Below are 18984 nucleotides of genomic sequence, written 5' to 3' on the forward strand. Positions count from 1 at the left end.
TGACGAAGGGTCTCGGCCCGAAACGTCGACTGTACCTCTTCCTAGAGATGCTGCCTGGCCTGCTGCGTTCACCAGCAACTTTGATGTGTGTTGCTTCAATGTTCGTGCAATCAGGTTAGAGGCTACCTAAACAGAATGTGGTGCTGTTCCTCCAACCAGAGAGTGACCTCATCATGGCAGTCAATGAGGCCATAGACTTACATGTCGTAATGGGAATAGGGGTTGGAATTAAAGGCTGGCCACCAGGAAATCCTGCCTGTTGCAGATAGAGCAAAGGTGCTTGACATAGCAGACCCCAATCTATGCTGAGTCTCACCAATGTACAGGAGGCTGCACCAGGAGCACCAGATACAGTAGAAACATAGAAAACCTACAGCACAATACAGGCCCTTTGGCCCACAATGCTGTGCCGAACATGTACAAACAGTAGATGACTCTGACAGATTTGCAGGCGAAGTGTTGCCTCATCTGGAAGAACTATTTTGGGGCCCTGAATGGAAGTGAGGAAGGAGGAGATTCCTCTTGTTCCTGTTCACAGATGTGTGACATAATACCACCCCATTCAATTGTTCAATTCAACAGACAACAAATTTGGAAACCACTGTTTGGAAACCACAGTCCTAAGCCAATGTCAAATGCACCACACAATGCCTCAGCTTTAACAGAACAGAAAAATAACCAGAAGAGAGAGGAGGTCCTCCATTGGTCGGGATCGGCCATGGATATTGCGTCGTAGCTGTCTACATGATACACAAGCCAGGCCAGTACGATACGGAGAGTGAGCTGTTGCCCATGTAGTAGCCTCCCCCTCTCCACACAGCTGATGAATCCAAGGAATGGCAGAGACCAATACAGTTTAACACCATTGGTGTCACAGGAGTTCCAGTCAGCACTGGACTCAACATAGGACTGCCTTAGGGATGCAAGCTCTGGGTCTGTACTCGCTGGCATTCAGGAAGGATGAGGGGGGATCTCATTGAAACCTTTTGAATGTTGAAAGGCCTAGACAGAGTAGATGTGGAAAGGATGTTTCCCATGGTGGGGGAGTCTAGGACAAGACGGTACAGTCTCAGGATAGAGGGGCACCCTTTCAAAACAGAGATGCAGATGAATTTCTTTAGCCAAAGGGTGGCGAATTTGTGGAATTTGTTACCACATGCAGCTGTGGAGGCCAGGTCCTTGGGTGTATTTAAGGCAGAGATTGATAAGTTCTTGATTGGACATGGCATCAAAGGTTACGGGGAGAAGGCCGAGAACTAAGGTTCAGGAGGAGATAGAAGAAAAAGGATCAGCCATGATTGAATGGTGGAGCAGACTCGATGGGCCAGATGGCCTAATTCTGCTCCTATGTCTTATGGTCTAAGTTATCCTTTAAGGTATTCAGCACAAGGACTCCCAAATCCCTTTGCATCTCAGATTTTAGGATTTTTGGAATTTTTCCTCGTTTAGAAAAGTCTGCACATTTATTTCTACCACCAAAGTGCATAAACTCTTTGTGGTGCTCAGTCATGGCAATTTAGTCATATCCTTTTTTTTCCCCCGACCTGAAACAACTAACAATTAAGTGCCAACTGTTCTACTTACCAAGAGAGTTCTCCTCCGTGATCCTAACCGCAGTTTATATACTGCCGAAAGCCGATAGCAATCAGGCACTCAGGCCAACGTGACAGCATCCTTCAGGAGGGTGAACTCATGAAGTGTATCCAGCCCAGATGGGGTACCTGACCGAGGCCTGTGCTGATCAACCCCTCAATTTGGAAGTCTGAGGTATCCAACTGCTTCGAGCAGGCTTCAACTATACCTGTGCTTAAGAAGAACTTGGTGACCCGTCTCAATGATTATTGCCCAGTAGCACTTATACCCACTGTGATGAAGTGCTTTGAGAGGTTGGTGATGAAGAAGTATGAACTCCTGCCTGAGGAGCAATTTGGATCTACTTCAATTTGTCTACTGTCACAGCAGGTCAACAGCAAATACTATTTCATTGGCTCTTCTCTCGACCATAGAATATCTAGACAACAAAGATGCATACATCAGGATGCTCTTCATCGACTACAGCTCAGCATTCAATACCATTGTCCCCTCAGAACTAATCAACAAGCCTCAAGACCTTGGCCTTGAAACCTCCTAGTGCAACTGGATCCTCGATTTCCTCAGGTGCAGACCGTAGTCAGTTCTGAATGGCAAAAACATCTTCTCCACCATCTCCATCAGAACAGGTGCACCACAAGGCTACATGCTTAGCCCCCCCATTGTACTCACTTTATACTTCTGACTGTGTGGCTAAGCACAGCTCCAATGCCATAATTAAGTTTGCAGACGACATCACTGTTGTTGGCTGAATCAGAGGTTGTGACAAATCAGCATATAGGAGGGAAACTGAAAAGCTGGCTAAGTGGTGCCACAACGACATCCTTTCAATCAATGTCAGCAAGACCAAGGAACTGATTGACTTCAGGAACAGGAAGCCAGAGGTCCATAGCCAGACCTTATTAGGGAATCTGAGGAGGGGTGGGTCAGCAATTTTAAATTCTTCGGTATCACTTTAGAGGTTCTGTCCTGAGGGTGCATCCAGATGACAGACTTGAGTGGAGCACCAACATAGAGGCTGTGTACAAGAATGGCCAGAATCATCTCTACTTCCTGAGGAGACTGAGGTCCTTTGGAGTACGTAGGCCTCTCCTTCACGTGCTCTACCAGCCTCTCCTTCACGTGCTCTACCAATTTGTTGTCGCCAGTATAACCTCCTACGGTTGATGCCAACAGGCTCAATAAATTGATTAGAAAGGCTGTCTCTGTTATAGGAGTCAAGCTGGACACACTGGAGGCTGTGGTAGAACAAAGGACCCTACAGAAAATTATGGCAATTGTGGACAACGTTTCTTACACTCTGTGTGCCACCTTGGCTGAACAGAGGAGCACTTTCAATAATAGACTAAGACAACTGCGGCGCTCCAAAGAGCTGTTTGTAAGGTAATTCTTACCCTTGGCCATAAGGATCTACCGTGAGTCAACCTATAGCACAGGAAGCGATGACCACTCCTGTGCAACTGTCTGTGGTAACTTTTTTTAAATTCTTTCTACTTCTCTTTAATATTTTTATCTGTGCACTTGTAATACTACTGTAAAACTATAATTTCCTTTGGGATCAATAAAGTATCAATCTATCTCTAAGTGCGGTTCCTAAGAAACCACAGCATCGCCTCTATTTACATAGAAGTTTGCGAAGATTCAACATGACACCTAAAACTTTGACAAACTTCTCTAGATGTACAGTGGAAGAGTATATTGATTGGTTGCATCACAGCCTGATATGGTAGATCAATGCCCTTGAACGGAAAATCCTACAAAAGATAGTGGGTACAGCCCAGTCCATCCCCTTAGCACCTAGGCCACACCCTGTTCTTACTGCTGCCATCAGGAAGTTGGTACAGGGGACTCAGGAACCATGGCACTAGGTTCAGGAGAATTTATTAGGCCTCAATCATCAGACTCTTAATACAGTGGGTATGCCAGGACAAATAGGTACAAGTTCAGTTTCTTTTTGTATGCCATCAGTCTTATGAACACTTGAATTTTAGTCTATTATAAACCAAGTTCACCTGTACATACACAGGCATACCTCATTGTATATAGTTCACGATTATTTGCACTAATGTTTTGTTTGCTTTTTGATTTTGTACAGCGAGAGCTCAGGGCAACCGGCATCATATTCCCTGTATGTGTCCACATACTTGGCGATAATAAAGGATTCTGATAACTTTATTTACCCCATCACTGATCTATTTCCTCAACCTATGGATTCACTTCATCTCACGTTCTTGATATTTATTGTTTATTTATTATTTCTTTTATCCCTCTTGTATTTGTACAATGTGTTGTGTTTTGCACATTGTTTGTCCGTCGTGTTGGGTGTGGTCTTTCACTGATTCTATCATGTTCCTTAGATTTACTTAGAAAATGAATCTCAGGGCTGTATATGGTGATGTGTACTTTGATAATAAATTTACTTTGAACTTGAACTTTACAGAGCAAGGCAGAGGTTGAAACGTCAGGAAAGGAAGGAGGTATCAGCTGCTTTATAAGAGATGTAACCCAACGGGTCTAGGTTGTTCGAAGACATCTGTTAATCCCCAAAACTTTCCAAAAACTACTAAAGTGCTGCAAATTGGATTTGAACAACTGCAGAATCTTACTCATAGTTCAAAGTAAATCTATTATCAAAATACATTTATGTCACCATATACTTCCCCGAGATTCATTTTTGAAATTAACATAATTCAAGTCTATAGCAACATACAAGTGATCCCTTTGTTATGGGGGAGCAGCAGATTGTGTTCCTGGAAAATGGGCCATATCACAATTTTTTAGTAATGCAAAGTCACATCATCTGTGCATGCGGCGATAATCGCGAGATGAGAAAATTGTGTTATTTTATTTACTTTTTTAAATCCACACCAATTCTGTGAATGCCAATTTTAAATCACATCTCAGATTTTCGGGCAGTGAATCTTGAGATCTGTATGAGCGAATTTCTGTAATCTGAGCAGCCATAAAGAATGGGTTGCCCAAACTGGCATCTAAACTATTTAAAAATTCATAAGTAACTGAAGAATGCAACTCCATTCTCCAGGGATTTGCAACCTTGTGATAAGCTAGACGGTCCATGGTCCAATTTCCTAATGACTAAAATGCCAAGGAAGCAATGGAGAGTGTTTATCCATACTGGTCCTGTGTCATATTAATTATGTTCCCAAACAGCCAGAGCTGCACTTGTCAGGAAAACCCAGCCTTGGAATGACATAAGCTAGAGGATAATACAAAATTAAAAAGAGAAGAACTGGTATATCTCTTGCAAAATAGATGATAAAAATCTACAAAAAAATGAGCAAAGAAAAAAGATTAAAATAATTTTTTAAATTGTATTATAATAGTGGTTAGGAGATGTGCAGTCTTGTATAGGCTGTTGTAATTTTTAATGAAAAAGACTGCAGACAAAATGAATTTGCCTTAGTAGTAATAGCTTTGGGGGATGGTGGAGCACAAAGCGCAGAATCAAATTTCGCTGTGATGATTGTACGCTCCAGTATCAATTGTTTGGCGACAATAAAGACAAGTCTCTACCAAAGGAGGTGCAAGATGCTCCTTCCCTCCACTAGTCTGCAGGTCACCCTCGGGCAAGTTGTAGCACCCCCCACCCCCGATCAGGGTTACGTGAAGCCATGGGAGTAGGTGGTGGATGGTCATTTGAGCAGCTGGTGCATATCACAAGTCCTGGTTAAGCAACCACTGATACCAGGCAGACAGTCTCTGAAGAGTATTGATAATGACTAGGGTAATGCTTGTAAAGACACTGCCCAGAAGGTAGCAATGGCAAACCACTTCTGGTAGAAAAATTTGCCAAGAACAGTCATGGTCATGATCGCCCACCTGATACGACACATTACATAACAAACGAATGAGTAAGAGCCAGGTATCGGGCATTATTTTGACGTTACAAATGAACTATACCGAATCAGGAATGTGACACCATAAATATTGCACTAGAGCAGGGGTTCCCAATCTTTTTTATGTCTCTGGCCGTTACCATTAACCATGGGGTCCATGGATCCCAGGCTGGGAAACCCTGCAGAAAAGTTTCAATATCTTAATACATTACCAATAATATTCCAGAGATTATGATTCAAACAGTGTTCAAGTGGACTGAAAAACTGCAAAATATTTTACCCAGTCTTGCCTTATAACTCAAGTCCTCCAGTGTCAGAATCTTTTCTACACCCTCTCTAGGTTCATCGTATCCTTCCTATAGTCTGGTGACCAGAACTGCACACAAGATGTCAAGTGCAGTTTCATCCATCAACATCTGTAACTCGTCCATAGATCCCTCAAAGTTGCAATCCAAGTTGACACAGGTGTTAAGAGAGCATATGGTATGTTGTCCTTCAATAGTCCGGGGAAATTTGAGTTCAAGAGTCACGAGGTAATGTTGCAATTATATAAAACTCTGGTTAGACCACATTTGGAATAGTGTGTTCATTTCTGAGTGCCTCTTTACAGGATAATTTACAACAACCAATTAACCTACTAACTAGTACATCATGGAATGTGGGAGGAAATCCACATGGTCACAAGGAGAAGGTACAAACTCCTTACAGAGAGCAATGGGCACTGATATGGCACCAGGCTGCTCATTAGTTGCACATTTAGTTACAATGTTACAATACAGTGGATTCCAGTTAACAGGGATACATCGGGACCAGACATCTCGGCCCAATTAAGCAGCTGCCCCAATTAGCTGAAGTTTCATGGGAACAGTTAAAAAGGTACAAAAAAGATAAACTACCATTTAACTGAGTAACAAATTACATATTTAAGTGAAATACAGAACACATTAGAACACTACCAATACAACTGTGTATTAGATTCCAATAATTATCGACAGAGGAATTCATCCAGTGTACACTGCTGTGTTCTTTTGATTATTACAATTGAATAAAATCAGGACAGACACCTGGTGCAGATCATGGACTACCTTCATAGAATGCCTTTTGACAATCGCATCCTCCAAATCTTTATTTTCATTGTAATATTCAAGATGATTGTCAATACCTTCAAATTTTTTGTAGTTTCCAACTTGAAGTAGTGAAATCATTTCATCTTCATTCCTGGCTATTACTGGCATCTCTGAGAACACTTGAAACCACAGTGAGCAAACCAGTTCTGAATTGTCTTACTGCTTATTTATCACCATCTATCAGTGACAAAAAAACCACTTTTTTTTTACAGAAACGCACACAAATGACACTATTTAAAAACTGTTCTCTCTAAGCATGGTGTAGTGTGTAATAGCCACACAAGTGCACTAAGCGAGTAATGCTAGTCCCAAACAAAGTAAGGGATTCCCACCTATCTTATCGATTAGTTTTTGTCCTTAAAGAGTTGTCCCAAATAACACAGCCCAATTAACTAGATCAACTGTATACATGGTAGGAAAAGCATTCTTAATTAAGCAAGGTTGCAAATCGTTAGATTTCATCACAAAAAAAAAAGAAAAAAATTAAACAAGTGCTCTACCTAATAAATTCAAAATGACTTTTATATATCCAAAAACATTTCCAGTGTCACACTGTGGCCACCAATATTTGTCCAAGGACAAATGAGATTACAATGGCCAGCTGTAATATTCTACTGAAAAATCTCAAAAATCCATTCCAGAAAGCTGCACATTATTTTTTTTAATTTAAAAATTTCCTGAATAGCAGTTTCCCTTTGCATCCTTTAGCTATTTTATTGAGTATTGCTGTAGACTACAAGAGATCCCCTGCGGACTTTGTGGGATTACGTGCAAGGACTTAATTGGAGTGAATTTGATATTAGGTCATTTACACATGAATCCTAATGAACAGATGGGAAACAGCAAAATCATGCCGGAGCTTGATCAAACAATGCAAGAGCAGATGGAACGCCACAGCAAATGGGAAGGATACCATGGGGCAGGGGGGCCAAATCTTTGAGGATTATGAAATCTATGAGGATTTCATAACGTATCACCTAATGTCACGTGTTCAGGCAACATTCTAGCTGGTACAACGCTGGTGTGAGACTGTTCCTGTGAAAATGTCGCGCTGCTCTCAAGATGTAAAACAAATCATTCACTCCTTCATTTGGCAATAAAGATATTTATTATCTATCTTTACGGGTGGAGTTTAAAGAATCAAGAGGCAACACCGCATGCTGTGTGCTACAAAATTTTGCATGTGCCACCTTGGGCAAGCCTGCTGTAGGTTCACCACTCCGCTACAGACTAAAGTTCTCTCACAATTTTTGAAATTGGACTTTGTACGATAGCTGCACAATTGCAAGAAATGCAAGGGTAAATTTCACCAACTAGCACTGAGCTCCAAAAAAAAACTGCTCACAACCGCTCACTCTTTACAACCTGCCACGACTAACTCGTCCCTTACATAGGGCATCACTTGACCCTGTCCACTTCTAGCTAGACAAGAATGAAGAGGTGAAAAGCTTTTCACCGCTTCCATGTATACAGAATTCGTCCTCAGGTTCAGTCCTTGTTCATGACTCCAAAGTAAAAATTATCAGAGTACATAGATGTCACCATACACAACCCTGAGATTCTTAGCAAATCTTCAGAACAGTAACTGTACAGGATCTGTAAACTGTAAACATCAAGAACTGCAAACTGTAAAGAAACTGTGCAAATGTAGATAATAAATAAATAACGAGCATGAAATAACAAGATAAAATAGCCCCCCCTTTGTTTAAGAGCCTGATGGTTCGGGGGTAGTTACTGTTCTTGATCACTTTACACAAAACGGAAAAATTTGCACTTGTAGAATAATTTTAAGGTGTCTGGAGGTAAGTATTTGGGGTGGGGGTGGAATGTCAAGGGTAAGTTCTTTACAAAGAGAGTGAAGAGTGTGTGAAATACACTGCCTGGGGTGGTGGTAGAGGAGATACATTAGGGACATTTAAGAAACTCTTAGATAGGCACATGGATGATAGAAAGATGGAGGGCTATGTAGGAGGGAAGGGTTAGATTGGTCAAGGAGTAGATTAAAAGTTCAGCAAAACATTGTGGGCTGAAGGACATGTATTGTAATACTAAGTTTTATATGTTTACACCGACTGAACAGTCCAGAACTGTTAGGGTTTTGGACCTAATACATTAATAATGCCAGCAATGCCCATTTCCTCAAAACATGAAAAAAAAGGTTCCTGATCCTTTAGCTGGTTGATGAAGCATTCACAACTTTTTTTTTCTGATTGCTTAATAACGACTCCATTATCACCAGATTGGCCGGCTGGTGGCGCAATGGCATCAGCGCTGTACTCCGGAACGAAGGTTCCTGAGTTCGAATCCAAGTTGGGCCACCCCCCGCCACCCCAGCACACTTTCCATCCATGCCGGGTTAAGCATCGAGCTATTCACTCGGCCTTGTAAAAAAAAAGAGTCGAGTCAGGAACATTCATATTGTGGCCCGGTTAATCCGAAAGGAGACCAATCCTGACACCACGTGCCAGACAAGAATGGCTGACTGTCTGGTGCGACACGATAAAAAAAAATCACCAGATTCAGTTTTTCCAGTGATCTGATCTCAAATTAAGTCACCCAGCCACGTTCAACAAGATTACAATGACCCAAAACAGACAAAGCAAATGCATTAAGAATAAACTGGATGTGGAGAGGATGTTTCCTGTTGTGGGGGAGTCTTAGACCAGAGGGCACAGCCTCAGAATACAATGACGTCCCTTTAGAACAGAGATGAGGAGGGATTTCTTTAGCCAGAAGGGTTGTGAATCTTAAGAGACAAATGTCCTGGATTAAATTGTTTTGGAATGAGCCAGACCAGTAAACCAAAGCAAGGAACCTGAATGCTTGTTCAATCTTTATGAACTTTCTATAATACTATATTATATAATGAACAGGTCATTCAGATAGGAGTCTCAGCTTAATTCTTACTTTATCGTAACAATATATTCACCAATAAATTCAAATAAAAGCAATTTACGCTGACACCATTACAACCAATAATCGCCACGCTTTTCCACAAAAACAATGAAGAGGTGACACATTCTGCAGCTTCCTGGTGCCTAGATTCATTTTTTGGGTGTGGTGCTTATTCTAACTTGCAACTGAATAACAACCATACCGTCTCTCACACACACATACAAAAAGTTTACAGCCTGAAGTTAAAAGCTTCCTCAAATCAGGTTAACGCCCATGCAACAGTGTTTACAAATAAAGTTGCCTGTAACAAAGAATACCACGACCAAGGTGTTGCTAGAAATCAAGTTAGGGCCACTGAACTGCAGGAGCAGCACCAGTTCAGCTTCAAATCAACACTGCGATATCACAATGTTTTAAAATACTTGTTCAGACAAGTTAAACACGACAGAAATCCTTTTCCCTCACTGTGAACAAACTGCTGTATTTCAAATTACACAGAGGAAGAGAAAGCCTTGCTTTAATGAACAGCGATATGGACAAGAGTACAGTATCGTTTTGTTAAACTTTACCTTAAACAGACACATTAAACAGGCAGCCAGGGATCCCAACCACAATATGCAATTAAAAGGGATGAGTCAGTCAGGCATACCACAATGTATTATGAATGCTGTCTCAACAAGTCAGGCTTTACCAATCAAGCAGTTCTATCGGCTCATTACCCCATTTCATTCTGGAGCACAGAATGACTGGGGAAAATGACATTCAATGATGGAATCATGTCAGAGATCACCACCACCCAGGTCATGCTCAATTCTCGCTGCTGCCATCAGGCAGAAGGTACAGGAGCCTCAGGACTCACACCATCAGGTTCAAGAACAGTTACTACCCCTCATCCATCAGGCTCTTGAACAAAAGGGGATAATGTGCTGGAGCTTTTGGAAAGCATCAAGTTGAATAAGTCACCGGGACCGGATAAGATATACCCCAGGCTACTGTGGGAGGTGAGGGAGGAGATTGCTGAGTCTCTGGCAATGATCTTTGCATCATCAATCAGGACGGGAGAGGTTCCGGAGGATTGGAGGGTTGCAGATGTTGTTCCTTTATTCAAGAAAGGGAGTAGAGATAGCCCAGGAAATTATAGACCAGTGAGTCTTACTTCAGTGGTTGGTAAGCTGATGGAGAAGATCCTGACAGGCAGGATTTATGAACATTTGGAGAGGTATAATATGATTAGGAACAGTCAGCATGGCTTTGTCAAGGGCAGGTCCTGCCTTACGAACCTGATTGAATTTTTTGAGGATGTGACTAAACACATTGATGAAGGAAGAGCAGTAGATGTAGTGTATATGGATTTCAGCAAGGCATTTGATAAGTTACCCCATGCAAGGCTTATTGAGAAAGTAAGAAGGCATGGGATCGAAGGGGACCTTGCTTTGTGGATCCAGAAGTGGCTTGCCCACAGGAGGCAAAGAGTGGTTGTAGACGGGTCATATTCTGCATGGAGGTCAGTGACTAGTGGTGTGCCTCAGGGATCTGTTCTGGGACCCTTACTCTTGGTGATTTTTATAAATGACCTGGATGAGGGAGTGGAGGGATGGGTTAGTAAGTTTGCTGATGACACAAAGGTTGGAGGTGTTGTGGATAGTGTGGAGGGCTGTCAGAGGTTACAGTGGGATATTGATAGGATGCAAAACTGGGCTGAGAAGTGGCAGATGGAGTTCAACCCAGATAAATGTAAAGTGCAGACACGAGGAAATCTGCAGATGCTGGAAATTCAAGCAACACACACAAAAGTCAAATCTCTTACTATCTCTTCTTTCAAAGGGTCCCGGCCCGAAACGTTGACTGTACCTTTTCCTATAGATGCTGCCTGGCGTGCTGCGTTCACCAGCATTTTTTGTTTGTGTTGCTTAAGTGTGAAGTGGTTCATTTTGGTAGGTCAAATATGATGGCAGAATATAGTATTAATGGTAAGACCCTTGGCAGTGTGGAGAATCAGAGGGATTTTAGGGTCTGAGTCCATAGAATGCTCAAAGCAGCTGCGCAGGTTGACTCTGTGGTTAAGAAGGCATACAGTGTATTGGCCTTCATCAATCGTGGAATTGAGCTTAGGAGCCGAGAGGTAATGTTGCAGCTATATAGGACCCCACTTAAGAGTACTGTGCTCAGTTCTGGTTGCCTCTCTACAGGAAGGATGTGGAAACCATAGAAAGGGTGCAAAGGAGATTTACAAGGATCTTGCCTGGATTGGGGAGCATGCCTTATGAAAACAGGCTGAGTGAACTTGGCCTTTTCTCCTTGGAGCGACAGAGGATGAGAGGTGACCTGATAGAGATGTACAAGATGATGAGAGGCACTGATCGTGTGGATAGTCAGAGACTTTTTTCCCCAGGGCTGAAATGGTTGCCACAAGAGGACACAGGTTTAAGGTGCTGGGGAGTAGGTACAGAGGAGATGTCATGGGTAAGCCTAGTAATTTCTAAGGTAGGGACATGTTCAGCACAACTTTGTGGGCCGAAGGGCCTGTATTGTGCTGTAGGTTTTCTATCTTTCTAACTACACTCATTTGCCCAATCATTGAAATGATTTCACTTTAAGGACTGTTTATGTCATTATCTCATGCTCTCGTTATCTATTGCTATTTGCTTATATTTGCATTTGCAGTTTGTCGTCTTCTGCACTCTAGTCAATCTATAATTGAGCCTGCAATAGTTCCTATTCTTTAGATTTGCTGAGTATGCCCACAAGAAAATAAACTGTGACTATGTACTTCAGACAACAAAATTTACTTTGAACTTTGAATCGTAGTATAAATCAACAATGCCACGTCTACTGAAAGGAGATAGCGGTGTGAGTGAATAGTGTCTTGTCCTCACCAATCTAACTGCCACTGGTAAAGACAACTTCACATTGAGGACACTCCCCAATGCACGCAGATGGATGGATCTGAAAACCTAGCAGCTTAAAACTAGATGTCTCTTGAGCTGTCTGTAACACCATCACCATCATTAACCAAGCCTAGTTAAACATCAGTAGAGGAACATAGCAGGCGCGGAAGTAATGTTTGACCAGGACATGCCAATCTAATAACTATAAATTAAAAAATTCCATCCATGCTGAACAGCAGAAGCAAAGTCTAACATTTCTGTAACTAGTAAATCAGAACAAAGTTCTGTAGAAGGTCAACAGCAGCTGTGAAGAGGAATCTCTGCCCAAAACTAAACTCTTTACTCCTTCCCAGAGATGCTGCCTGACCTGTTGAGATCCTCCAACATTTTGTGTGTGTTGCTCTGGATTTCCAGCACCTGCAGAACCTGCAACACCCAAATGTGAACAGTGGTCATTTACAGGTGGTGGGATACGGACTCCCAGGTCAAAGTTAGGATGTGGAAGCAGCTTAATTTGGATTTTAACAGTTCAGTGGGGTGCTTCGGCACAACCTTCTCAAAAGGGATTAGGGACGGGCATGAAGGCTTTTTCCCAGGGAAGAAACAGCTACTAACAGGGGGCAGAGTTTTAAGGTAATTGGAGGAAAGTGTAAGGGGGATTACAGAAGTAACTTCTTTACACGGACAGTGGTGGGTGGTGGTGAAGGCAGACACATTAGGGACATTTAAGAAACTCTTAGGTAGGCACATGGACGACAGAAAAATGGAGGGCTATGTAGGAGGGAAAGGTTAGATCGATCTTGGAGTAGGTTAAAAAGCTGACATAATATTGTGTACCAGAGTGCCTGAACTTTGCTGTATTGTTCTATGAAATGCCCACGTTGCCAGCAACACTCACAGTTCACTTAGAAATTAAGAAAATTAACATTAATTTACCTCTTGCTCGGTGTAGAAAACTCCAGAAAACTCCATCCAACACTGAGCAAGAGAACAAGGATTAGATTGGACATCAAAAAAAGTTATATCATCAAAATTGGGTAACAAATAACCACAGGAATGTTATCAGTTTTTAGTGAAGACCAATACAAACTCACACATAACACGCAAAATGCTGGAGGAACTCAGCAGGTCAGACAACATCTATATCCTGCAAAGAGAAATCATATCATTATCACCAGTTATCATTAGATTCTGCCTGACCTGCTGAGTTCTTCCAGCATTGCGTGATGGTTTAGGTTTCTCAGCATCTGCAGAATCTCTCCTGTTTATAATACAAACTCATTTATTTTAGTCAGACTCCCTTTCCACAATGAACGTTATAATTTGAGATAATGTTAAATCAATACAATTTTAAACCACTATATTGCAAGGAGATTTGTAGACAATAATTTTCCTCTTCAACCTCTTTTAAATAAAGAGCATTAATCAAAGGCAATTAGGTGGTGACAACGTTAAAATCTAAGGGAATAAATCAGAAAATGAAAACATCCATGTTCAGTGACCATCTTTAAAAATATCAAAACTTATTGTTATAGTTTCAATTACTAAGGACCCCCGCCACCCAGGACACACCCTCTTCTCATTGCAGCCATCAGGTAGGATGCACACACGCAACGATTCAGGAACAGCTTCTTCCCCTCTGCCATCTGATTTCTGAATGGACATCGAACCCATGAACATTACCTCACTACTTCTTAATCTCTATTTTTGCACTACTTAATTTATATATATTTACTGCAATTAGTTTTTCATATATTATATAAAACATTACGTATTGCATGGTACTGCTGCTGTAAAGTTAACAAATATCACAACATAACCTGGTGATATTAACCTGATTCTTTCAAGTACAAGCTAGAGAGCCTTGAAATCGATGGAGGAGGCCTTTTGATCCATGCTGATAGAATCAACTCTAAACACTTTTCCACTCTACACCCACTACTTTGCCCCCCCCCAACATTCCCTGAAGATTTTTCCCTTTTAAGATTTTCCAAATCTCATTTCCTCTTCCTACTTTGATGATATAACTCACTAGAGCTTTTAGTTAATTTCTTCTGACTATTTTTGCCAATTATTTTGAATTTCTGGTTACTGACAATGGAAGGAGTTTTTCAGGATTGATGATTTTCTGCAATTCACCCCACACGATGGCCTTTGCATGATTTTCTATTTTGGTTATCTCCTTTCAAGACTTCAAACATCCAACCAGTAAGGAACAGGTACGCACACAATGAAGTATTCCTGAAATTAAAGTAAATCCAACTCCTACTTGTAGAAATAACCAGATTATCAAGTGCAAACTAGGGGCAGTGGGAAAGAATCTGGCAAATTAAATGTTCACTTAATTAGACTAATCAGAATATGAGAAACATTACCAGCGTAGCTTGACAATTTGAGTTAAAAAATAAACTCAAACCCCACAGCACAAGAGTGAACATTGTACCTCAGATTCAGGACACTCTTGAGTCAACATGAACAGACGTGTTGACAATACCACACAGGGTTGAGCGAGAAGCAGTTCGAGGCTCTGGACACTGTTGTTTTAATGCAGTAAAATATCCTGTTGCTACTTTATTCAATACTCCCCTTCACCACACAAAATTCAAAACAGAAATAAATCAACTAGCCATTCAAGGAAACTACGCTGCAGCGAACAACAGGTAATCAAAACTATCGAGTGTATCGCTGGCACTAGCAAGGACAGAGATACAGGAAAAAAAACAACAGTAACATCATGAAGGATCCCACCCAGCCTGCTCATGGACTGTTTGTCCCTATCCTCTTAGGGAGAAAGCTACGTTGCATCCACATCAAGGACCACCAGACTCAGAAACAGTTAACTTGCCCCAAGCAGGAAGGCTGATAAACACCCCCACCCACTAGCCCACCCCAACAGCACTACTTCATCATTTCCTGTCACTCCTGTGCCTATGAACATACAATCAATGTATATAAGCTCTCTTTATATTTATTGTGTTTTTTTAATGCTGCATTGGATCTGGAGTAACAATTATTTTTGCTCTTGACACTTGTGAACGGTAAACGACATTAATCTATCTTGAAGCCTTGTTCCTGATAATTGGGACACTATACACACTCAGTGGACATGCAAGAAGCATCCAGTCAAGTCCCACAGGATGGATGAGGGAACGTTTGCACAACATTTAGAAAATTCTTTTCTAATGTGTCAGAAAACCATTCTGAGTGTTCTACAAAATTGTCACCATAACCCCACGTGACTTTGCTACAGCTCGCTCCTCTTCAAACCAGTCTGTAAGGCTTCATCTCGAGGCCACCTCTGATGGCCATATTGAGGTCCTCCTTAATATATCCTCCATAAACTACAGGCAATCCAAAACCATTTACTCTGAAGCCTGTGCAGTCCCTGACACAGAAGAGATCACCAGGGGTTGATTAACATGCAACAGAGAGAAAATTTACAAAGCTGTTGCCAGGATTTGAAGACCTGATTTATAGGGAAAGACTGAGTAAGTCAGAACTCTATTCTCTGTGTAGGGGAATGAGGGGAGATTTGATAGAGGCATACAAATTATGAGGGCTATAGTTAGGGTAAATACAAGCAGGCTTTTTCCACTGAGGTTGGGTGGGACTAGAATTAGAGGTCATGGGTTAAGTGTGAAAAGTGAAATGCTTAAGGGGTACATGAGGGGGGAACTTCTTCTCTCAGAGGGCGGTGAGTGTGTGGAATGAGCTGCCAGCAGAAGAGGTGGATATGGGTCCAATTTCAACACTTAAGATAAGATTGGTTAAGTACATGGATCGGAGGGGTATGGAGGTGTAATATTCTTTCTTTCTTTTCAAATCTTTTTATTGTTATATTATACAGGAAATACATACAGGTGTAATATTCAATCATGTTTGTGAGTCTAGCAAGTGTTACAGAAAGCACTCTCTGCAAGTAGGTATAGTGATCATTTATTTACAAACAGTAAAAATTCATGTTCCCCAAGTTACTGACACGACAAAGCCGAATACTCAATAGACATTCGTACATTCAATTTACCTACTTGGTTAAAAGTGCGTGCCAAGCAGACCATCCCAATGGTCATGTCTTAAACAAAGGAAGAAGAGAGCAAGCCCCGTTCACATGCTGTTTTATACACCAAGGGCATTTGAAAGGGGACACCGGGCACCTATCCAATGGGAAAAGCAGGTGCTCCTTTTAAACAAACCAACCACAATGGAAGTAGCTTTCGACAATCAGAATAAGGCACGCACTCACCCGCCCCCCCCCCCACAAGACAGGAGGGCTATGATCCAGATGCAGGTCGATAGGACTGGGTAGAATAACAGCTCAGCATGGACTAAAATGGGCCAAAGGGCCTGTTGCTGTGTTATAAGGCTCTATAAGGGTCTCAATTCAAAACATTGACTGTCCATTTCCCTCTGCCGATGCTGCTTCAGCATACTTGCCGTTGTTTTCATTAACCAAAAAGTCACGTTCACTCTCAAACCCTTTCCTCTTCCCTGGCTCCACAATCTATTTTAATCTAATGCCCCTTGTATCTAAGGTAATGGATTTATTGCTGGTGTGCTTTTAACGACACTTGGAACCTGTTTTCCAAAACACTGCATCTCCCCTTTGATACTCTTTGAAAAGGAATGCTGGAACTTCCCCATTGGTCACCTGTCTCAGAGTTGTAGACACAGCCAGCTTCATCGTGGCCGCTAGCCTCCCCAGCATCAAGGACACCTTCAAAAGGCAATGCCTCAAAAACAGGTATATGGAGGAATTTACGGTGGGGGGGGGGGTATATGGGAGGCAGGGTTTGAGGGTCGGCACAACATTAAGGGCCTGTAACGTGCTGTACTATTCTATGTTCTAAAAAGGCAACATCCATCATCAAAGACAGCCATCACCCAGGACATGCCCTCTTCTCATCGCTAACATCAAGGTGGCGGTACAGAAGCCTGAAGACACACACTTTATGATTCAGGAACAGTTTCTTCACCTCCACCATCAGATTTCTGAATAAACAATGAACCCATGAACTCTCCTTTTGCTCTTAGTTAATATTGTAATTTAGCTTTATTTCAAAGCACTGCAACCGCAAAAAGACAACAAATTTCACAGTACTATACCCGATTCAGAGAAGCTGTGTCAAATTGTATTTACTAACACTCCCGCCAAGCACCTTACTCCACTACAGAAATCATATTTAAGGAAGTGGGCGAGGTGAGTTTAGTAGGTAGCCTAGCGATTTGGGGTTCGGAGTAGAACAAGCCCGTAAAAGGGGTGGGGGGACAGGGCGGGTTGATGAGCGGCCCGGGGACGGAGGGGCTTTGCAGCGGTTGAGTCCTACTGGAGGGTCTCGGCCCGAAACGCCGACCGTACTCTTTTTCATAGACTCTGCCAGGCCTGCTGAGTTCCTGAACTCAGTTACTGAATGGACCAGGGACGGGGACTCCCAATGGATCGGGGGTGGTACGCTGGAGGCTCGGTAACAGGAGCTGGGGGACGGGGGATTGGGGAGGGGGTTGAGGGTGGTGAGGTACCGTGGGGGCCTGCGGACTCCCCGTGGATCAGGGGCGTGGTGCCGTGGAGGCACGGGAACGGCATCTCCCTGGGGATCGAGGCCCGGGTCTCCCCGCGGGGTGTGGTACCATGAAGGCCCGGGGATGGGGTCTCCCCATGAATCGGATCCCGGGGCCGGGACAACGGTTGAATGCCCGGGACCGGAGTCCCACCACCCACCCCTCCACAGACTTCAAACCCACCGTCGACGGCGGTCGTGACCGATCTTTCCTCGACGCTCCTTCCCTCCTTGCGCTCAGCGATCGTCGCCCAGCCCAGCCCAGCCCCGCCCAGCCCCGCCGACTGCCGCCCACCCAGGCCGCTCCGATCACGGCGTCAGAGGGAGCGGCGGCCGAACGTCAGACAACAACCAGGCGGTGGTGGTGGCGGCGGAAGTGACGTCGCGCGCCGGCACCGCCGCTTCCGGAGCGTTGCTAACCCTGGGCGAGGGCGGGGGCCCGCCATGGCGCGGGCTTTGTGCAGGCAAGTGGGAACCGAGTGGCCTCGGCTGGTGTAAATCTCACAGTCTTTTCACCCCTGCTGTTGATGCAGTGCTTTACCGTGGTAAAATTTACCGCGGTGTTTGGTAAGGGTAGCAACAGAGCGGGGGAATGGGTGTGGCGCTCTTGGGGCTGGCAGCTCCAGCTCCAGTTAAAGAACGGCGACTGGAAAAGAAAAGGAAATTGTGGACTGAATTCCAGTAGTTAATGGCGTAGTTGCAAATAGTGGATTAGTTGAATTTGGGATAATCTAGAACATAAATATTTTACCATATACTACCTTGAGATTAATTTTCTTGCAGACATTTACAGGAAAATAAAGAAATACAGTAGAATTTATGAACAGGAGGAAATCTGCGGATGCTGGAAATTCAAGCAACACACATCAAAGTTGCTGGTGAACGCAGCAGGCCAGGCAGCATCTCTAGGAAGAGGTACAGTCGACGTTTCGGGCCGACACCCTTCGTCAGGACTAACTGAAAGAAGAGCTAAGAAGATCAAATCTCTTACTAGCTCTTCTTTCAGTTAGTCCTGATGAAGGGTGTCAGCCCGAAACGTCGACTGTACCTCTTCCTATAGACAGAATTTATG

General features: G+C 43.0%; 1 protein-coding gene across 1 annotated transcript in view; it reads right to left on the bottom strand.

Moving 5' to 3' along the window:
* LOC134356131 (ras-related protein Ral-A) overlaps window positions 1-18254 on the bottom strand; it is a 33367-nt gene extending 15113 nt beyond the window's left edge. Inside the window, exon 1 of the mRNA XM_063066773.1 lies at window positions 18097-18254. The gene's annotated coding sequence lies outside the window, so the exon portion shown is untranslated. The remainder of the gene's footprint in view (window positions 1-18096) is intronic.
* Window positions 18255-18984: the final 730 nt, after the last annotated feature.

The sequence above is a fragment of the Mobula hypostoma genome, chromosome 1, assembly GCF_963921235.1.
Source record: "Mobula hypostoma chromosome 1, sMobHyp1.1, whole genome shotgun sequence".
In the NCBI taxonomy this organism is placed as follows: Eukaryota; Metazoa; Chordata; class Chondrichthyes; order Myliobatiformes; family Myliobatidae; genus Mobula; species Mobula hypostoma.